A 21,954-nucleotide genomic window follows, 5' to 3' on the forward strand; every position below is an offset into this window, starting at 1 on the left:
CTATTAGGCATAAAGCTATTATGAATATTTGTGTACAACGTATTGTATGGACAAATGTTTTCATTTCTCTTGGGTAAATACCAAGTTGTAGAATTGCTGGGGTTTATGGTAAGGATATTCTTAACTTTATAAAAAAAAACTGTCAAACTGTTTTCGCAAAGTGGTTGCCCTGTTTCTACATTCCCATCAGCAATGTATGAGAGTTCTAATTGCTCTGCATCTTTACCAACACTTAGTATTAACAGTCTTTTTAATTTTAGTCATTCTAGTGGTATGTAATGTTACTTCATTATGATTTTGATTTACATTTCCTTGGTAATTAATGATGTTGTCTTCATATGCTCTGCTCAAGGTGTAAGGCACTAAAAAGATGATTGGATAATCAGACCAGTGTGAAAGACTTGTCAACTGAGGCTTCACTGAATAGCAATCCTCCTGGGCCATTGCAGAGGATTCTGTTATCAGTTTCTTAGTTTTTTTTTTTCCCTCTTAGACTGGTTAGATTTCCCATAGAAACCTGCCTGAAGCCATGTATGGTTTCTAGGATTCTGAAATCCAAGTGTGAGAAGAGAGCAGGATGCTTCAACTTCCAGTATGTAATCCCTGCCTTCAATCGAGTCTGGTGTTTCTTAGGACTTGTTTTGTGCTCTCCAGAGAATAAACCTACAGTTTTCTGCAGAGTGAGGCAAGGGCTATTCCCTAGTTGAGCTAAGTGGATGAGGGCATGGTCTGTGGTGGGGCGGGGAGGCAGGGGTGGGGGGGAGTCTAACTGTTTCTTTAGCTGACTTTCACTACCTTTCTCTTTTCAGATCTACGTTTACTCCTACTTCCAGAGGTATCCGGTCCTGCAAATTTCTGAGCCCTTTGAGCACTGTACAGTGTAATTGATTAGCTTCTCGACTACTCGGGTTCCCTAATTGTGAAAATGATTGCTATGTCACTTTATGCACCTCTACTTTTGTAAAGGGAAAGATAAAAAATGTGTTTAGTAATTTTCTCAGCATATGATACCAACAGCATAAGGATGCAACCCCCGTTAGTAAGTGCTGGGACAGAAGAGAGCTGCAATTGTTCAAGTTGTCAAACGGGGCAAGTTGTAGAGAAATGGCAAAACCAGAGTTCAGACATGGCTGCAGCTTAAAGAAAACAGCAGAAAACTCACCAAGGAAGCTAGTTGGGGTCTAACTTTGCCTTCGGCTTATAGACTGTCCCTGAGTACATGCAGTTCAACTGAATTCAGGATCCAAGATGACTTGCCAATCATTTAATGTCATTACTTCCATGTTGTTGATGTTCTTGTTTTGTTTAGTTAATAGACTTTAAAAACTGTTAAGCCGTTTTAGGTTTACAGAAAAATTGAGCAGAAAGTACAGAGAGTTCCCCTCACTTCCCAACCCCAACTTCTCCAATTATTAGCATTTTGCATTAGTCTGGTACATTTGTTACAATTGATGGACCAATATTGATATGTTATTATTAACTAAAGCCCACAGTTTACGCTAGGGTTCACTGTTTGTGTTGTATATTCTATGGGTTTAGGCAAATGTAAAATGCCATGTACCCACCATTACAGTATTACGTAGAATACTTTCACTGCCCTAAAAAGCCTCTGTGCTCCACCCGTTCATCCCTCTCCCCAACAAACCCTGGCAAGCACTGATCTTTTTACTGTCTTCATAGTTTTGTCTTTTCCAGAATATCATAGAGTTGGAATTATACTGTATAGGCTTTTCAGATTGGCTTCTTTCACTAAGTAACATGCATTGAAGTTTCCTTCATGTCTTTTTGTGGCTTGATAACTCTTTTCTCTTTAGCACTGAATAATATTCCATTGTCTGGATGTATCACAGTTTATCCATTCACCTACTGAAGGACATTTCGGTGCTTCCAAGTTTTGACAATTATGAATAAAGCTGTTATAAATATCTGTGTGCAGGTTTTTGTGTGGCCATAGGTTTTCAACTCATTGGGGTAAATACCAAGGAGTGAGATTGATAGATCACATGATAACAGTATTTTAGAGTCGTCGAGCAGGTCATCAGCCTGCTAATTCCTGTCCCAGAGGGGAGCTCCATGGTACACACTGGCTAGCGAGCTGTCCCTGCGGCCTTCAGCCCCTCTTTCCTCCCTGAGTTTGCCAGGAGCGTGAAAGAAGTTCCCGGGGTCGCCCCAAACCCCTTCTGCTCCTGCCCATAGCAAGTGCCACTACCACCATGGGCTTCACCATCTCCTCCCTCTTCTCCTGTCTCTTCAGCAAGAAGCAGATGCGCATTTTGATGGCTGGATTGGATGCTGCTGGCAAGACGACCATTCTGTATAAACTGAAGTTAGGAGAGATAGTCACCACCATTCCTACCATTGGTTTTAATGTGGAAACAGTAGAATATAAGAACAATTGTTTCACAGTATGTGATGTTGGTGGTCAAGATAAAATTAGGCCTCTCTGGAGGCATTACTTCCAAAATACCCAGGGTCTTATTTTTGTGGTACAGCGCAATGATCATGAAAGAATTCAGGAAGGAGAATAAGAGCTGCAGAAAATGCTTCAGGAGGATGAGCTGCAAGATGCCATGTTTCTGCTTTTTGCAAACAAACAGGATTTGCCGAATGCTATGGCCATTAGTGAAATGACAGATAAATTAGGTCCTCAGTCTCTTCGTAACAGAACATGGTATGTTCAAGCCACTTGTGCTACACAAGGAACCGGTCTGTATGAGGGACTTGACTGGCTGTCAAATGAGCTTTTAGAACGTTAAATGAAACTGGATATCTAACCAAGGACATGTTTGATGGAATTGGTCTAGGCTTGTTACAACAAAATTAGTTTGCATCTTGGTTATTAAACAGTATCTGGGACTGGTTTGGGCAGACTATTACACCGTTTAAACTTATTTTGTTGCCAATTATTGTTTACCAAGTAGAATGTTGCCATTTAGCAATAGGCTTGGTTTTAAAGAGATTCTCTTAACTTGGGAAAAAAAAGTGTCCTCTTTTAATTTTACTTTCCTTAAGCCTAAATGCCTGGACGTAGCTAATGTGACACCTTTAAATAAATCCATTTTGAATGCTTTTTTGAGCCCACAACAAATAATGTTTTAAAGTTATCCCCTTGCTACTTTACTGATACCTTTATCATTCCTGGGACAGTCTGCTGATTTAAAAAATGTAGCATTCCATTTGTATTTATTTTTCTCCCTTGCCAAAAAGACTTTTTTTTTTCAAAAAGATTTTTTAATACTGCTTGTACCAGCCAGGGAAATGCTCCAAAACACTATTCAGTTCTTTTGCACTGAGGAGCTTATATTTCCCCCCATTATTGATTCCTGGCTTCTATCAGCCAAGCTTACCTTGGTGTGGTTTGGATTTAATAGCTAATTAGTGCTGTGCTAGTTGCAAAGAGTTCATATTGAGATGATTTTTAATACTCAGCAGATTGTCTTCCTTTATATCGTATCTTTTTTATGTTGCATGTTGCTTTTGGTATCAGCCTTACTCTTTGCCCAGTATATGATAGTTCTGCTGATGTTTTATTGTTTATTGGTGAACATGTCTTCATTAAGAGTTTTTGGAAAACTCATCAAACTCAGTGAATAAGTTTTATTCGTAACCCACCTGAAATTATTCCTAATAAAATGATAAAACATGTAAAAAAAAAAAAAGAATATTTTAGTTTTGTAAGAAACTGCCAAACTGTCTTCCAAAGTAGCTGTACCATTTTGCATTCCCACCAGCAATGAATCAGAGTTTCTGTTGCTCCACATCCTTGCCAGAATTTGGTACTGTCTTCTTGGAGAATTGATCTCTTTATCATTATGTAATGCCCTTTTTATCCCAAATAACTTTCCTTTCTCTGAAGTCTGATCTGTCTGAAATTAATATGGCTATTCTTGCTTTCTTTTGATTATTGTTAGCATGGTATATTTTCCTCCATCCATTTACTTTAAATCTATATGTGTCTTTAGGGACTTCCCTGGTGGCGCAGTGGTTAAGAATCTGACTGCCAATGCAGGGGTTTGAGCCCTGGTCCGGGAAGATCCCACATGTCATGGAGCAACTAAGCCTGTGCGCCACAGCTACTGATCCTGCACTCTAGAGCCCATGAGCCACAACTACTGAAGCCCATGTGCCTAGAGCCCACACTCCACAACAAGAGAAGCCACCGCAATGAGAAGCCCGTGCACCACAAAGAAGAGTAGCTCCCGCTCGCCGCAACTAGAGAAAGCCCGCGCGCAGCAACCAAAGACCCAACACAGCCAAAAATAAATAAATAAAATAAATTTATTAAAAAAAAATCTATATGTGTCTTTATATTTAAACTGGGTTTCTTAGAGACAACATCTAGCTGGGTCTTGTTTTTTGATGCACTCTGACAATCTGTCTTTTAATTGATGCATTTAGACCACTGACGTTCAAAGTGATCATTGATACAGTTGGATTACTATCTACCATATTTGTTACTATTTTCTATTTATTGTCCTTGTTTATTGTTCCTATTTTTGTCTTCCACTCTTTTTCTGCCTCTTGTAGTTTTAATTGAGCATTTCGTATGATTCCATTTTCACTCCTTTCTTAGCATATTAGTTATACTTCTTTTTTAAAACTTTTTTTTTTGGTGGTACCTCTAGAGTTTGTAATACACATTTACAAGTCCATTTTCAATAACATTTTACTGCTTCGTAGGTAGTATGAGTACCTTATAATAATGAAAGGATCCTAATTTCTCCCTCCCATCCCTTGTATCATTGCCATCATTCATTTCACTTATGTATAAACATACATAAGCATATATATATAGATATATATTCAAATACATTGTTGCTATTATTTTGAACAAATTATTATTTTTAGATCAATTCAGAACAAGAAAAATAAGTTTTTATTTTATCTTCACTTACTTCTCCTTCAATGCTCTCCCTTTCTTTATGTAAATCCATATTTCTGAACTATATTGTTTACCTATTCTCTAGAAAAACTTCTTTTAACATTTCTTGCAAGGCAGGTCTATTGGCAACAAATTCCCTTAATTTTAGTTTCTCTGAAGAAGTCTTTATTTCTCCTTCATTTCTGAAGGATAATTTTGCAGGACACAGAGTTCTAGACTGGAGATTTTTTTCTCTCAACACTTTAAATATTTTACTCCACTCAAGAATTAATATTGTTAAAGCAACTATACTCCAATAAAAATTAATAAAAAAGTCAACACTAAAAAAAAAACAGAATTAGTATTGTTAAAATAGCCATACTACCCAAAGCAATCTACAGATTCAATGTGATCCCTATCAAATTACCAGTGACATTTTTTACAGAACTAGAACAAAATAATCCTAAAATTTATACAAACCCATAAAAGACCCAGAATTGCCAAAGCAACCCTGAGGAAAAAGAACAAAGCAGGAAACATCACCCTTCCAGACTTCAGACAATACTACAAAGCTACAGTAATCAAAATAGCATGGTATTGGCACAAAAACAGACATACGGATAAATGGAACAGAAAAGAGAGTCCAGAAATAAACCCACAGACCTATGGACAATTAATCTTTAACAAAGGAGGTAATGGGGAAAAGACAGTCGCTCCAGTAAGTGGTGTAGGGAAAGTTGGACAGCCACGTGTAAACCAACGACGTTAGAACACACTCTCTCACCATACACAAAAATAAACTCAAAATGGCTTAAAGACTTAAATATAAGACAAGACACCATAAAACTCCTAGAAGAGAATATAGGCAAAACATTCTCTGACATAAATTGCACAAATGTTTTCTTAAGTCAGTCTCCCAAGGCAATAGAAATAAAAGCAAAAATAAACAAATGGGGCCTAATCAAGCTTACAAGCTATGGCACAGCAAAGGAAACCATAAACAAAATGAAAAGACAACATATGGACTGGGAGAAAATATTTGCAAATGATGCGACTGATAAGGGCTTAATTTCAAAAATATACAAACAGCTCATACAATTCAATAGCAAAAAAAAAAACAAAAAACAAAAACCCAGTAGAAATATGGGCAGAAGATCTGAATAGACATTTCTCCAAAGAAGACACAGATGACCAATAGGCACGTGGAAATATGCTCATCATGGCTAATTATTAGAGAGATGCAAATGAAAACTACAATGAGATATCACCTCACACTGGTCAGGATGGCCATCATTAAAAAGTCTACAAATAATAAATGCTGGAGAGGGTATGGACAGAAGGGAACCTTCTTACACTGTTGGTGGGAATGTAAATTGGTGCAGCCACTATGAAAAATAGTATGGCGGTTCCTCAAAAAACTAAAAATAGAGTTGCCATATGATCCAGCAATTCCACTCTTGGGCATATATCCAGAGAAAACTGTAATTCAAAAAGATACATGCACCCCTATGTTCATTGCAGCACTATTTACAATAGCCAAGACATGGAAAGAACCTAAATGTCCATCGACAGATGAATGGATAAGGTAGATGTGGTATATACATACAATGGTATATTACTTGGCCATAAGAAAGAATGGAATAATGCCATTTGCAGCAACATGGATGGACCGAGAGATTATCATACTAAGCGAAGTAAGTCAGAAATAGAAAGACAAATACCATATGATATCACTTATATGTGGAATCTAAAATACAACACAAGTGAACATATCTACAAAACAGAAACAGACTCACAGACATAGAGAACAGACTTGTGGTTGCCAAGGGAGAGGAGGGGTGGGGGAGGGAAGGATTGGCAGTTTGGGATTAGCAGATGCAAACTATTATGTATAGGATGGATAAACAGCAAGGTCCTACTGTATAGCACAGGGAACTATATTCAATATCCTGTGATAAACCATAATGGAAAAGAACACGAAAAAGAAAAAAAATATATAACTGAGTCACTTTGCTGTACAGCAGAAATTAACACAACATTGTAAATCAATTATACTTCAATAAAATAAAAAAATGTTTTACTGCACTCTCTTAGTGCTTGCATAAGAGGTTTCTGAGAAGTCTGATGTAATTCTTATCTTTGCTCCTCTGTATGTAAGATGTTTTCCCCTCTCTGGCTTCTTTCAGGGAATTTCTTTGTCTTTGACTTTCTTTAGTTTGAAAATGATATACCTAGGTTTGGTTTTTTATTCCCCAGAATTTATCTTGCTTACTGTCCTCTGAGCTTATTGGATCTGTGGTTTACAGACATTACTTTGGAGAAATTCTTAGTCATTATTGTTTCAAACATTTCTTGTTCCTTTCTCTCTTTCTTCTCCTTCTGGTATCCCCACTACTGTATGTCACACCTTTACAGTTGTCCCATAGTCCTTGGATATTCTGTTCTGGTTTTTCCCCCAGTCTTTGTTCTCTTTGCTTTTCAGTTTTGGAGCATTCTATTGATATATCTTCCAGCTCAGAAATTCTTTCCTCAGCTGTGTCCAGTCTAATAATGAGCCCATCAAAGGCATTCTTCATTTCCGTTACAGTGTTTTTGATCTCTAGCTTGATTCTTTTTTAGGATATCCATCTCTCTGCTTACATTGTCCATGTGTTCTTGCATGCTGTCTATTTTATACATCAGAGCCCTGAGCATATTAATCATAATTGTTTTAAATTCCTGGTCTGATAATTCCAACATCCCTGCCAGGACTGGTTCTGACACTTGCTCTGTCTCTTCAAATTGTGCTTTTTGCCTGTTATTATGCATTGTATTTTTTTTTCTTGATAGCTGGACATGATGTACCAGGTAGAAGGAACTGCTGAATAGAGGCCTTTAGTAATGTGGTGGGGAGGTGTGGGGGAGGGGAAGCATTCTATAGTCTTGTGATTAGGGTTCAGTCTTTCAGTGAGCGTACGCCTCTGAACTGTGAGCTTCACAAGTGTTTCTCAGTTTTTACCCCTCTTTAGGTGAGAGAGGATGGCTAGAGTGGCTGGATTTGTGTACTTCTAGCCTCCCACATGGGAGGCTAGAGCTAACTGGAGGTGGGTATTTCCCTTCCCCTAGATCACTTAGGCTCTGCTAATACTCCAGTTTTATAGACATTGTGTCTTTCTGCATCCTGTTAAAGATGACAAATGATTTTCTAATTCTTTTCTGATTCTTATAGTAAATAATATTCTACTAATCTTATGTTTTCATAAGTTCTACACATGCCCCTACTCTATACTCCATTTGATTTCAGATGACGGCAGGTGGACATGCACGGCTCACCCCATGTCTGTCTGAATCTTATAAGACGTAGCCCCTGGATCTTCTATGATGGAGTGCATGAAAAACTCTAATTCCCAGTAGGCATTGTTCCCAGGACGACTCCTGTTTCCAACTCTGCCTGCAGTGTTCTATGTGAGCAACATCTTGCAAGAGGAAAAGCACCGTCACTAGCATCCTTCCTTCCCCACCTCCTGCTCTGCTGTTTTCTGGAAATTGGAATGGCAAGAGGAATGGAGAACACCAATGGCTGGCTATCATGCCCACTGACCGCATTTCTCCTATTGATAGGTTTACTAGATTGAAATGTAAGAAGAGATCTTTAAATGTCTTTCATTATACATTGCATTTATTTATTTAAATGGTACTTACTGAGCACTTCCTGTGTATAAGGTCCTGTTCTAGACAATAAAAACAGAGCAGTGAGCAAGGCAGACATGGCCCTGCCCTCAGAGAGCTTACATCTCAGGGCGGGGTGGGGTGAATATTAAACAACTGATTACATAATTAATCATTGTAATTAGAGTTGTGATTAGAGTTTCAGAGAAAACATCCAGCCCAAGGGGCAAGAGACAGGATCACTGGTGTTGGTGGTTCCAGGATGGTCTCCCGTGGAGAAGTGGTGTTTGAGTTGAGCTCTGAAAGATCAGAATGAATAAACTAGGAGAGAAGGAGAGTATGAATGCTCCAGGCATAGAGAAGAACATATACCAAGGCCCTGGGGCAGGAGGGATCAAGGTGGAGTTGATGGTATATAGAAAGTTGATGTGGCTGGAGTGAGGAGGGGAGAAACCAGAAGAGGTGAAGCCATGTTCATTGTTGCCTGGGCAGAGCAGGGGCTCTGTAAATGATTTTGTTTAGTGGATGAAAGAAGGCAGTCACGGCTGGTCTGTAATGAGGTTCCTAACGGTGGCTGTGGGGCTGCCCTCAGCTCCTTTTTGTCCTCACACTTTACCAGTGACTAGAGTGAGAATGCAGAAGCTGTGCCCAGTTGGTCAGGAGACAAGGGAATGGGGGAAAGTTAGAGAAGGTCTAAATGAGGGATGAGCATTTAGACCAAATGCTAAGCCACCAATGTGGCTAAGACCAAAAGGAAGAGAGACCACACTGATAGGAGGAAGCCTGGAGGTTTCATGGGGAGATAGCTGTAGAGGCAGTTCTTGAGGAGTGGGGGGGAGAAGGCACCCCAGCAAGTAGCAGGGCAGGAAGCAAGGGCTCAGAGAACAGAACAATGTGAACAAAAGCTTCACAAAAGAGAAGCTTGGGTGTGGAGGTCCTGCTGGGCTGTAGGACCAGGGTGTGCAGAGTGGGAAGGCTGGATCATGAAGTGGACGAGGCAGCATCTCAGCTGCAGTCTGACATGAATATGTCTTCAGACTACACGTGTCCCTTTCTTGGAGCCCATCAGGATGAAGCCCAGATCAGCCTTCTCTGTCCAGAGCCCTGAGGTCTACTGCTTTTCTTATTCAAGCACTGGGTAAAGGTACCTGCTTAGGACTTTGGTTTCTGGGAGGCGAAGAAAAGTGGCCAAAGCTGGGAAAGCTCCAAATCTTCAGACGCAGACTTGACATCCTACTGCTTCCCAGTGAACTTGAGAAAGAATTTGCCCCATCTCATCACTCAGATCTCAACAGATCTGAGACCTAGTGAAAACTCTGCTCTAAAGTCCTACAGAACCTGAACAAGGGAAAAGAGAAACCAGAACAGCCATGACTGCAAGCCATTAGTTTTGATAAACATTAGTTTGTTTTGACTGCAAAACATTAGTTTTGTGTCTGTGGAGCCAGGGTCCTTCATTCAACAAACATTTCCTGTGTGCCGTCTCTGTGCTACACACACCAGCTGGCATCAGCTATCTCTGTTGATGCTGAGAGATGCCCTAAACAGCACCATTTGGGACATGAGACATCCCAGAGAGCAGTCTCTCAGGAAGTGGCTTGGCTTCTCTGAGCCCCCAGGAGTCTTCGGCATCCACTCTCAGGGGAGAGGACGGCTGGGAGGGACACGTGAGGCTTTCCCCAAGACCAAGAAGCCGCGAGGCCGCAACTCCCCAGGAGCAGGCAGAATTGTACAGACTTAAATGAATTAGGAGTGTAAATGGAGCGGTTTGACTTGGCTCGCACACTACAATAAAGATCTGCAAACACTCAGCTCCGTATTGAACTCGAAGCAGGGTGATTAGTTCATTATTCACTTTCCAGCCTGGAAGGGAAAACGTGTATACCCGGGGGCCAGCGTGAGTGAGCACAGCCGTAAATCACGCCATTTACAAGCCTCGCGATGAGAAAAGCAGCTGGTTGGAGGGGGACGCTCTGCAGGCAGCGACAGCGGCTGGAGGACCGGCCGGTCGAGGCGGATCAATCTGCTCCCTGGAGACGCACCAGTTGGCCAGTCATTCAGCCTTCCAGCCAAGGCAGCCAGCCTCTTGGCCACCCGGCTGGGCGATTCCTGGCCAGACCACAAGGAAACAAACTCCAATCCACCCAGGAGGAGTGCTTTTGTGACCTGAGGTAGCCTCTCCTGAAACTGGACAAAATACTAGGAATAGTGTTAGGATCTTTCCAAAAGACCTCTCTGGTTCAATTGGGATAAACCACTGCCTGCTTCCCTCCCTGGGCTGTTCTGGGTCCCAGGTCCTTCTGGCCCAGCCAGAGGGCCAGGCTTGTGCCTGCTCAGCATGTTCCAACCGGGGGCCCTGGATATCACCAGCTGCTACCCATGCGTCACAGCCTTTACCCCCCCCCCCCCCGCCCCCAGTCTCTGCTGCTTTCAGGGCAGAGCCTTTTGGGGATCAGAATTTCATTTAGAGTTGAAAGGTGCCATCCAGCACAGGACATCCTTGTCAGGTGGCTGTTTAGCCACTACTGGCATACTATGTAGCCCTTCAAGTAGACAACTCTTTCTCTTCCAAGCAAAACATCCTTAGTTTCCTTAACTGTTCCTCATATTTCAAGATTTCCAGACCTCCCATGTCCTGACATTTTGTCATAGACTAGTTCCCACTTTATGTTTCCTCTTAAATCTCCAAACCCCCAAAATGGGATGCAGCACCTCCTGTGTGTTATCGTGAGAACAACAATAATTAAGACTTATTATTTCTTAATGCTTTACATGTATTATCTCATTTAACTCTCATAATGACCTGGTGGTGTAGTTATTAACTCTACACCATGAGATGTAGAGGAGGCCTGTAAACTAGAGGTAAAATGGCTGGTCAGGATTCAACCCTTGGTCAGTTTGACTCCAGAGGTTGTGCTTCTAACCTTTTTGATATGCCTGCTCACTCACCCAAGAGCCTGGTGGGTTTATTAGCTAAGACACTAGCGACATCTGTTTCAGGGCCTGCTAAACTTGGGGGCTTTCTTCCTCAAAGCCAAGCTGAGTTTTGAGAGACTAGCCAAAACCCTTTAATCTCTACCAAATGTACCATCAAAAAACAAATAATAATAAAATAATGAAAGCATTATCCACACTGTTTTCTACTCTTCCAGAAAAGGGAGAGGGGGTCCTTATTTCTCTCATTCTTCTCTCCCAGGCCAGATATTATGGCTCAGGATACAATCTACTTACACCTTCCTTTTACCTTATTTCGGACACAGAGGAACATGATTCTCCCTAAGCCGTTTATGGCACAAAAGAGCAAGCCAACAGGATTCCTTCACAAAAGGCTCTCTAACCAGGGATTAGGGGATAATGTTCATTCTCCTCAGGGCTCCCAGACAGACATCTTACAAAAAAGAGCTCTGGGACTCAGTCTACCTTGCTTAAAAACAATAGGTCTAATCTATTAATACCTTCCCTTCCCCTAAGAAGGGGAAAAAAATGTTACATGGCCAGAACTGGGGGCCCAGGATCCAGCTGGGGATTTTGCCAAGCATTGCCCATAGCAACACTACTCATGTATTAACAAAACTTCCAGTGGCTATTTACAGAGGAATATTCTGATTTTACTTCCATGTGGGCTGTATTTGACATTATTGTCAAGGAGAGAGGATGGGGGATTGGGCTGCTGCTTCTGTAAGGGTCTCTCGTTCTAGGAGAAGTTGAGTGACCTGGAATGGGCATGCAGGTGGGGCCTGCAGAGCTGTTCCCTGAGAGATGGTACAAGGAGTTCAACCCCTACGTTCCTCTGGCAACCTCAAGGCAGTTAGAGTTACTCAAAGCCTGCCCATTGGGCTGGCCTTGCTCCAAACTAACGGGAATATGGAAGCAGGACACCAGCTGGTGCCTGCCAACCATCCGATGGGATCAGCATGGGATGTAGGTGGGTGAGAGCTGTCTATTTTGGGCAAGGGCATGAAGACTGAGGACAATTTGTGGAAAATTGCTTGTGGCTCAATCCCAGATGCAAATAGCCACAATTACCTGAACTCGGGATGCTGTGTGTTGACGTGTGTGTTCAGATCCATCACCTGGCCTGACTTTTCCAATTAGATGTTATGAAAATTAAACTGTCATGGAGTTGAATATGCTGAGGGATGTAGCACATGTCTACTATTCAAATGAAGCGAGCTCACTAAACAGGTACCAACCTGAAGGTGTGCTAATTTTCCTTCAAAGTTAAAATTTTACCCCCCAAAAGTATGTAAAAACTTCACTAAACTTCAAACCAGAGGTAAAAATATTCAAACTTGGTGTGCTTTTGAGTGGAAACTTACATATGAAATACAAAGAAAGATAAACAATAATTTAGTGAGGTGTTAAATTACACCTAGTAAAATGCACAAATCTTAAGAGTAGAGTTTTATGACTTTTTGTGTATGTATGACTTTTTGCATATGTGGCCACTTTCCAGATCAAGACATAGAACGTTTCCTTACCCCCAGGAAATTCCTTTACGCTCCTTCCCAGTCAATTCCTACTCCCTGATAAGAACTGTACCAATTCTTCCACCATATTTTAATTTTTGCCTCTGCTTGAACTTCATACACATGGAATCATACCCATGCATTCCTGGCTTCTTTTGTTCAATATGTTTTTGAGATTAATCCATGTTGTTGCATGAAGTAGTAATTCATTGTATGTATATAATTGAATTTGTTTATTCTTGTGTTGATGGATACTTGTGTTATTTCCAGTGTTTGGTTATTATGAATAAAACAGGAATGAACTTTTTTGCTCATACGTGTTACACAAGTCTGTTTGTGTAAAAATACGCTGGTTTCTCTAGGGTCTATACCTAGGCATAGAACATTATTAGAATCTGCCAAATGATATACTGTAAGTTTAAAAATAACTTACAAAAATGTGACATAAAAGTAGAAGTCCCTTAAATTAGCTTACAAATTCACAAAATATTTACAGTAGGAGGAATCATCCAACACTCAAAATGCTGTATAGAGACAGAGTGATTTTATTCTTAAGAGCCACAAGTGTGTTCTTAAGATTTACATTTTCAGGACTTCCCTGGTGGTCCAGTGGTTAAGACTTCACCTTCCAATGCAGGGGATGCAGGTTTGATCCCTGGTCGGGGAGCTAAGATCCCACATGCCTTGTAGACAAAAAACCAAGATATAAAACAGAAGCAATATTGTGACAAATTCAGTAAAGACTTTAAAAATGGTCCGCATCCAAAGAAAAAAATCTTAAAAAAAAAAAAGATATACATTTTCAACAGCTGGAACTTTAGGCAAATTGACGGTCTTAGGCAAATTGGTCCAAAGGCTCAATGTAGAGTCTTGTCAAGACAACTCTCCCCCACTCTGTACTGGTATAATTGAATTTTTAAACAATGCAGAATTGACATTCATCCCTGTGAGAGTGCATACCGGTGGGAAGTACATATATATTTATGCCCATGGATATATGGGATTAGGATGTTGAAACAAGTAGGCACTTGGTGGAAGGAGGGAAAGGAATTCCTGGCCCTGTTCACAGAGCTCTGGGGGACTGATAATGGGCTATGAGCTGGCAGGATGCCCAGAGAGTTAAAACGTGGCTGAGTCAGGACAGGGGCCTAAGCCGGGAAGGTCTTGATGGAGTTCAAGTGCAGCAGTGGGCTTTGCCTGTCAATGTTGGGACCCATTTGTGGGGAGGAGCTGGGGTGTCATTAAGTTAACGAGAAGAATAAGGTAGAGGCTGACCCTGGGGATGGTGGCATAGGCAACTAGGTAACCAAGAGGGCCCCCAGCCTCAGCGGGCTGTGCAAATTAGCATTTGTTGGAGAGGGTGAAAAGATGGCTTGAATCAGCCCTCAGCAGGCTTTGCCCTGACTGCCGCTATTTCAACCTTCACTGCCGAACTGTCAGCAGATACGACTGCAAATTTTAAAAAATTTATAGTCTTTCACGTGTGTTCACTATCTCTTCTGCCTTAGTGTCTCCCACACTTTTGATAAAATGGACTTCTATGTCATCTTCCAAGTTATTAACAAAAAATATTAACCTGGACAGAGCCAGAACAAAGCCCACTGGAGTGCCTCCAGAGACCCCCCTCCTGGATGACAGGGATTCATTCATCAACACTCCTGCAGAGCAATTGTTCAACCAACTATAAATCTACTTCTCAGTCCCCACTGACAGGTCTCTCCGTTTGCACAAGAGAATCAGGAGGGATTTAGTAAAAGGCCTCGCAGAAATAAGACACTGAGCCTATGACATCCTCCTGAGCCACTAATCTAATAATTCATACAAAAAAGAAACCAGGTTAGACTTGTGCTTAGTGACTGCATACTTGCTCCTGGCAAAAACACTTTCTTTTTAAAGTACTTAGAAAACCACCTGTTTAATAATCCTGCCAAGATTTGTGTTGGCGTTGGTGGCACCCATCAGCCAGGTTGTAAATTTCATCTATCACCCCATTTAAAAATCAGGGCATTTTCCGTTTTTTGGCTATGCTCTCCATTTTCCAGGACATCGCAAAGATTTTACAGGTGACTCTTGTGGCTGTCTGGAAGGTCGTTTTTCTGGACCGGCTGACTTACACTCATTTAAGCAAGCTAGGTAGTGTATTTGGTCCAAGTGAACTTCTGGGGTATAAGCAGAAAGCAACTTTATTTCATCTCCATCTGTCTCTCAAAATTAATCCAGTGGGGGATATCCTTCTGCTGTTTGTGGATGAAAATTCGTCAGTCCCGTGACTTTTCCGATCATTCATGATAAATGAAAGTTCTATAATCACTTTAAGTCACCAAATACAGTCTCCATTTAGATACAGAAGTCTACTCTACATAAGGAGAACTGTGAGCTTTGTTTCAAGTTAAATCTTCCTCATCAGCCTGGGCCTGCTGCAGGCAGGAAGCTTACAGCTGGTCAAACTGTGTGTTAGGCATCTTTTTTTTTTTTTTTTTTACCCTTTCCTCCTACTTCAGCGTGCTAACCTGGATTTCTGACTCCTCTGGGGTGGGGTGGTGCTGACAAGTCTTGAGGGTAGGGAAGCTCTTCTCTCGTACTTTTGTAAACTAGCTCTTCACTCCCTGAGCCTGGCAAGTGCTTCAAGCCTTCTCATTCTTCAGATTTTTCAGGCAGGAGTCAGATCCCAATTTCCTGTGTCCCGTCCTCAGCGTCTGCCTTCCAACTGCTCTCCTTTGAAGCCTCTCTCTCTGTCTCTTTCTCGTTGAAGGGGAAGTACCCACAGCAGGCAAACCATTCTCTCCAAAGACCTCTTTCTCCCAAATCCTCTCCCCTCTCTACCCCCCTGACTCTCAGTGCTCTCAGTGTGGTTTTAAGGGGTTCAAGAAAAGTTCCACCAGATCAAAGACACTTATGCAATATTTGAACAGCGGCCTCCCACGGAATGCAACTTTTCTTTTCATGTTGCAGCCAAGAGTGAGGCAGAGTCCAATTTGTATATTTGGTTAAAGTCATTTCCCACTATCTGTGCGCCTATCTTGGCCTTCAGTTTCCTCCAATCTGGTTTGATGGCATTTCTCCTTGATAGGGAGACAGATGAAAATAGAAGTTAAGAACGTCTGTGTTCTCTCTGAAACCTGCCCTTGTTACCTGCCATTTCCTCAAGCACAGAGATTTTCCTCCTTTCTGAAACATGTGCTTTTAAAAACCACAACTATCAGGCCATCCAATTAATTTATAATGAATAATAGAATGGTACATAGATCTAAATACTCACATTCTTTTTATTACTTCCTATTGGCAAAAATGAAAATAGGAGTGGGGAGGGGGGAAGCAGGGGAAAGAATCCAATATTTATTGAACACTTAATATGTGCTCATCACTTTATATTCCCCTTATTAAATAATCAAAATAGCCATGGGAGGTAAATATTATCATACTCATCATACAGATGAAGAAACTCGGGTATTGAGAAATGAAGTGACTTGCCTAAAACCTGCAGTTAGCTGGATATGTGCCTTTTCTACTATACCTCTGAATTCCACATTACTGTCATAAGATAAATTGGTGAGCTTGGTAGAATAACAAATAGATCCAATTATTATTATTTTTTAACATCTTTATTGGAGTATAATTGCTTTATCCAGTTATTTTTATAAACAACAAAAAGCTGTCTCTTTGGTGAGGGATACAAAGAAGAAAATAAAGATCACCAGCTATGAATACCTAAAGGGTTGATATATTTCTTTTTAATATTTTACTTAGGAATATGCATGTAATCATTTTATAAAATTAAAATAATATTAGATACACAGCTCTGAATCCCAATTCTTAAACTTGCTATACTATGACCATTTCCCATTGCCAATACAATTATCTGAAAATCACTTGTAATGGCTTCATGCTAGTCCAACGTATGGGTATACAATTATTTAACCTTCTTCCCTTATTGTCAAACACTGAGGTTTTCATTTGTTACCGCTCTGGGTAACACCTTAATGTACACCATTGTGCATAAAGCTGTTTGAATTTCTGACAATTATTAGAAGTGGAGTTGCTGGATCGAAGTATATAGACTTAGTAAAGGCTCTTGATACAACTTGCCATTACTGCTTTCTAGAAAGTTTTGTAACAGATAGGCTTGTCTTAATGGACAGTGGCATCATCAAACTCCACTAGTCTAAAGACCCATTTCCACACTAGGGCCAGCCAACGAAACCAGGACATTTGTGCGGGCTAGCCAGATCATCCCCTTCTCTGGACAATGTCAGACACACAGAACAGAAGTGTTTTCCTGGCTACAGTAACCATTTTCTCAAAACTAGGACTCCGTTTGGAGGGAGTGGAAGGAGGGAGTACATTTGTATATCTGCATATTCCTAGTCAGGGTTCTCCTGGAAGGCTGTATGCTCCTTTGATCCAGCCTGCCTTGGGTTCATTGCCCTACAACACAGCCCTGCTTCAGCCGGGTGGGCCAGAAAGCCACAGGCAGGGCAGTTTTGTTTGCTTTCAGTCACATTCCGGTCACACCTTCCTGCATGTAACTCCAGGGCTCCTCCACGGAGCCAGGGCATCACTCAGGAATCCCCAGCAACACATCTTAATAAACACATCTTAAGGAGGGTTTGCTTTGCATCTATCACAGGTTGAACTGTCCTAGTTTTGCTTTCAAGTGATGACCTTTATCTAGAGCTTATTCTAAACCCTGCCCGTTTCCCACTCCAGAAGCACACTTTTAAGACAGAAAAGCAACATTCAGCAATATGAAAGATACATTTAAATAACAGTATTTTAGTAACTTTTCCGTCTAATTTCAAAAGCAGCACAATGTTTAGGCAGAAAACTTAGAAATCCAGGAAAGAAGAAAGAGAAGGATGCAGAGTGACCAGCACGGACTGTGGCCTGCCCGGCAGATGGGGTGTGTACAAGTCTTGGCAGACATCTGTGTGGGGTCAGCAGGGGTGATGTTCAGCTCAGCAGATGTTGGTGGACAAACAACAAAGACTGAGAAGGGGTAAGAACTCTCCCACTTGATGCTCTGTAAGCCCAAGAACTTACTTCCAACGCCAGGAAGAAGGGGAGGGGGAAACTCCTGAAATGATTCAGGAGAAAATCGTAAGAGCAGTAGAATGGTGCTTGATACAGAAATTAAGTCCACTTGTAAGAAAACAAAGAACACCAGAGTCTGATTTGTATTCTCTTTCTAGCTCTCTGTGGCTTTTGATCTCCAGCTTCAGGTGCACCAACCACCAGCCTCTGCTGGTACCTCGGCTGGGTTCTGCCCTGGTACCTGAGAGGGCTGGAGGGACAGAAGTAGAATCTTTCGGGCTCCCCATGGGAGCTAGCCCTGCAAATTGCCGTGGAAACTGAAGATACTGTGATTGTTCATGCTGGGCTTAGATGGAGGTTGTTCCCAGGTAAAGGCTGGGAAAGCCACTCTTACGAAGGCTGCCAATGGCCCTCTACCTCTGAGGATTTTCTTCCCCGAATTCTCATTGGAACTGGGGGAACAAATCTCTGAAAGCAGCAGGTGGATATAAAACAAGACAGCAAAATAAAATAAACAGCCCAATAGGGCCATGATCCTTGGCAGGAACATATCAGGAGGAAAGGAATCTGGTTTCCCTGAGCCATGATGCTGGACCTGGCTCTTTGTACCACAAGGGCTCTCAGAGCCACCTGACACAGTTGCCTTTCTCTTGGGGGGTCCTTATTTTTGCACTCCTGCACCCTTGGCAATGTTTCAGGGGAGCCCCTGGGTAGGGCAACATCCTGTCAAGACGATGCAGTATCAGAGAGAACCACTGAGGCAGGCTCTGGAATCCCTGGAGATCACCAAGAAGAGAGCACATGTACCAGGATTGTCATTGCAGTGAGGTCTACAGTTACAAAGAACTTGAAACATCTGAAGTGCTGATCCATAGGAAACCACTTAAACAAGTTAAGGTCCAGTCATACAAAGGAGCACTATGCCATCATCAGAAAATACACAGATTTATGTAAATTAAAAGGGAACATGAATACATGAATATGTTTGTAATGTATTTTCAGTGTAAAAAGTTTTAAACAGTATGTAGAGCGTGATCTTATTTGTATATGTTATAGATAGAAAATCTCTAGTGGAATAACAATAATTTCCTTCTCTTTTTATACTTTTCTACATGTTTAAAATGATTATGATACAGGTGCTTTGCTTTAATTTAAAAAAATCATAACCCTTTGTTGATGGAAATGTTGCTAAAACCTGTTGTGGCGGCCATGGAGGTGTGCCACTTGGATCTCCCTTCAAGAAAGAACTTGATATCATTATGAGGAGTGCAGTTAGCTGACAGCCTCTGGCTATAGTGCCTTGGGGATTCACTGGAGCTTTTGCCCCAAGCTCTAGGTGCATTTCCTGGGCAGCCCCCGGCAATGACCTAGCATGGAGGGTGTACTAATTCCCACTCTTGCTGCCCCACGTTGAAGTCCTGTTGGGTGCCCTTGGTGCTAGAGCTCCCTTTTGGGCTGACAGCTTTCTCAAAGCTGTCCCAAAGTCTGAGACTCTTCCACCCAGCCATTCCTCTTCCCCTCTCCTTCCACGGGTGTTAGACTGGCATGGCAATATGAAGCTTTCCCTGCCTTCTCTTTCTCCCCCTTTATTCTTTATAGGTATCACTCCAAAAATCTCTATTGATGTCTGCTTCCTGGAGGACATAACACGACGCCTCTGTGTTCCTGAACCTATAAGAAACTTGGACTTGGTTTTACATTTTTTACATAGAAATACCATCTCCCCACCCCTTGCAAGGAATTATTATCCCAGATGACCCCCAAGTGGTCTCACAAACAAAATGAAATGCCTTTTTTTTTTAACCAGGATTTTCTTCTTCTTATTGTCATTATCTGCAATTTTACTAGAATATTGGCTGTTGGTAGGCTGATTTTCCCAGATATGAGATGGACCTTTCGCTATGAACTTTCAAGTCTTATTTCAGAAAACCTTTCTTAATTTAAATATCTTTGTATTTGTTTCATTCTGTTGCTTTAGTTTTCATCTTCAGGATTTCTATTCCACATGCATTAGGTCTTCATTGCCTAATGTGTGTGCACACACCATTTTCTCTTGAATCATTTTTCACTTTCTTCATTCCTTTTTTATTTAAAAATCTTTGATCCTTTGCAACTAGTGTTCAGTCATATTTAGATTCTGTGGTGGCTTTAAAACATGGCCACAGAGAGGCATGAGAAAACATTTTAAGGTGAGGGAATTGTTCTATATCTTCACTGTGCTGGTGGTTACAAGACTATATATAATCATCCAAAGTCATCCAACGGCATGATTATAACGGATGAATTTTATTGTATGCAGATTATACTTTAATAAAGCTGAGAAAAACGGACAAAAATTCTTTGACACTCCTCCCAACAAGAGATAGAGTCTAAGTCTCCTCCCTTCAATTTGGGTGGGTCTGTGACAGTGTTGACTGATAGAGCACAGTGGAAGAGATGCTATATGACTTCCAAGGCTAGGTCAGAAAAGTCCCAGCTAGTCTGCCTTGGTCTTTGTGACATTCACTCTTGGAAACTTGAGCCGTTATGTATAAAATCTGACTACCCTGAGAAGGCTATGCAGGACAGGCCACCTGTCAGCACTCCAGCCGCCAGGCCTAGCTGAACCCGCCCTCCAGCCAGCCAAGCCCAAGTGCCAGAGATGAAACTGAAGAAGCCGTCTTGGAAGTAGGCCTTCAACTCCCAGCTGTCTCAGCCTACAGCCATTCAAGTCATCCCAGCTAAGGCTAGAATCCATGATCCCCATACAATTATTGTTTTCTTCCACTAAATTTTGGGGTAGTTCATTATGTATCAGTAGATAGCTGGAACGTGTCCCTTCCATTTTAATCTTCATTTACAAAATTGTTTTTTATTTCTTATTCTTTTCTGAGTTCTGTCACTTCTCTTTTCAAACCTTTCTTTTCTCAATTACCTCATCTCTAAGTGTTTCCAAGCTTATTAGAATCTAATAGTATTAGGACTATTCTTTCATAACATCATTTTTCTTAATTTATTTTAGTTCATTTCATATATTAGGTTACTAAGTTTATCTGTTTTGCAGGCATGTCTTTCTAGCATGCCTTCGTCATCTGCAGAGACAGTATTATGCCCCTTATTTTCTTTTCTCTTAGAGTGACTTGGTGGGGGATTGGCTCACGATCATTTTCTGTTGCTCATTTTAATAAGAGAAATTTTTGTACTTTTAGGAGGGAAAGGTAGGCTAGGATAACTTTCCTAGATGCACTACCTTGGAAGTTCTCCTTCACTGTTTTCACAACATGATTAAATCTTGTGAAAATCACTCAATCAACCTCTCTCTCTCTCCAAGTATCTTCTGAGCTGTGTCTCCACTGCTCTTCTCTCTCACGTCTACCTGAATCCCCTCTCTCTCTTTTTTCGTCCCTGTGATACTCAATTTAAATTCTACTCCCAGCAGGTACCCTAGAAAAAACTTTGGTTTGTTAGTTAAGAACATTCAGAAAGCCAGGACTCTTCCAGCACCTTCCACCTCCTGCGATCCTCTTGCACTCACATGCAAATTGGAGACTTTGAACTTCCTCCAGCTCTTGGCTGATGTTCTCAGGTTGGGCGATCAAGATTCCCAAGGCAATCTGTGGCTCCCTGGTTCTCAGGGCTACTGGACCATTTCCTTTTCTCACCTTCCTCCCACCAAATTGCCAAAATCACATGATCTTGCAGCTATAAGTAGCTTGTACCCACCTGCTTGTACTTCAGAGTTTGTTAGGATACCTTGTCACCCAGTTCAGTTGTAGATCAGTGGTTCTGGAACTTGAGAATCAGCATCACCAGATGCCTGGAGGGCTTGTTGAAACACAGATGCAGAGGTCTAGTGTGGCCTCTGGGAACTGCATTTCCAACAAATTCTCAGGTGATACAGATACTTCTGGATTGGAGACCCCACTTTTAGAACCATTTTTGTTGATGTTTGTGGGGTTTTTGTTT

General features: G+C 41.4%; 1 pseudogene across 1 annotated transcript; it reads left to right on the forward strand.

Moving 5' to 3' along the window:
- The first annotated feature begins 796 nt into the window (after nucleotides 1-796).
- LOC309655105 (ADP-ribosylation factor 4 pseudogene) lies at nucleotides 797-9,340 on the forward strand (annotated as a pseudogene). Its single transcript has one exon. The product of its transcript is annotated as an ADP-ribosylation factor 4 pseudogene (transcript).
- The last annotated feature ends 12,614 nt before the right edge of the window (nucleotides 9,341-21,954 follow it).

This window comes from Balaenoptera physalus (assembly GCF_965194825.1).
Source record: "Balaenoptera physalus genome assembly, chromosome: 2".
Lineage (NCBI taxonomy): Eukaryota > Metazoa > Chordata > Mammalia > Artiodactyla > Balaenopteridae > Balaenoptera > Balaenoptera physalus.